Genomic DNA, 1,045 nt, shown 5'->3' with positions numbered 1-1,045 from the left:
CCAATATAGAAACATCAGTTACTGGTCTGTGCCCTACTACTCATGTAATGACCCCGGACCCCAATATAGAGACATCAGATACTGGCCTGTGTCATAGTAATCATGTAATGACCCGGGGCCCCAATATAGAGACATCAGTTACTGGCCTGTGTCATAGTAATCATGCAATGACCCTGGTCTGTGTCATAGTAATCATGTTATGACCCGGGGGCCCAATATAGAGACATCAGTTACTGGTCTGTGTCACAGTAATCATGTAATGACCCGGGGCCCCAATATAGAGACATCAGTTACTGGCCTGTGTCATAGTAATCATGCAATGACCCTGGTCTGTGTCATAGTAATCATGTTATGACCCGGGGGCCCAATATAGAGACATCAGTTACTGGTCTGTGTCATAATAATCATGTAATGACCTAGGGGCCCCAATATGGAGACATCAGTTACTGGTTGGTGGTTTATAATAGGATATAAAACACTAACCAAGGTAGATAAATGTAACAGAAATCATGTAATGACCCGGGGGCCCAATATAAAGACATCAGTTACTGGTCTGCGTTATAGTAATCATGTAATGACCCGGGGGCCCCAATACAGAGACATCAGTTACTGGTCTGTGTCATAGTAATCATGTTATGACCCGGGGGCCCAATATAGAGACATCAGTTACTGGCCTGTGTCATAGTAATCATGCAATGCCCCCGGACCCCAATATAGAGACATCAGATACTGGTCTGGGTCATAGTAATCATGGAATGACCCGGGGCCCCAATATAGAGACATCAGTTACTGGCCTGTGTCATAGTAATCATGTAATGACCCCGGACCCCAATATAGAGACATCAGATGCTGGCGTGTGTCATAGTAATCATGTAATGACCCGGGGCCCCAATATAGAGACATCAGTTACTGGTCTGTGTCATAGTAATCATGTAATGACCTAGGGGCCCCAATATGGAGACATCAGTTACTGGTTGGTGGTTTATAATAGGATATAAAACACTAACCAAGGTAGATAAATGTAACAGACTTTTAACAATTTATA

This window comes from Mizuhopecten yessoensis, unplaced genomic scaffold (assembly GCF_002113885.1).
Source record: "Mizuhopecten yessoensis strain PY_sf001 unplaced genomic scaffold, ASM211388v2 scaffold6807, whole genome shotgun sequence".
Taxonomy (NCBI): Eukaryota; Metazoa; Mollusca; class Bivalvia; order Pectinida; family Pectinidae; genus Mizuhopecten; species Mizuhopecten yessoensis.
The sequence above is the reverse complement of the archived record's forward strand: the minus strand, read 5'-3'. Positions refer to the sequence as shown.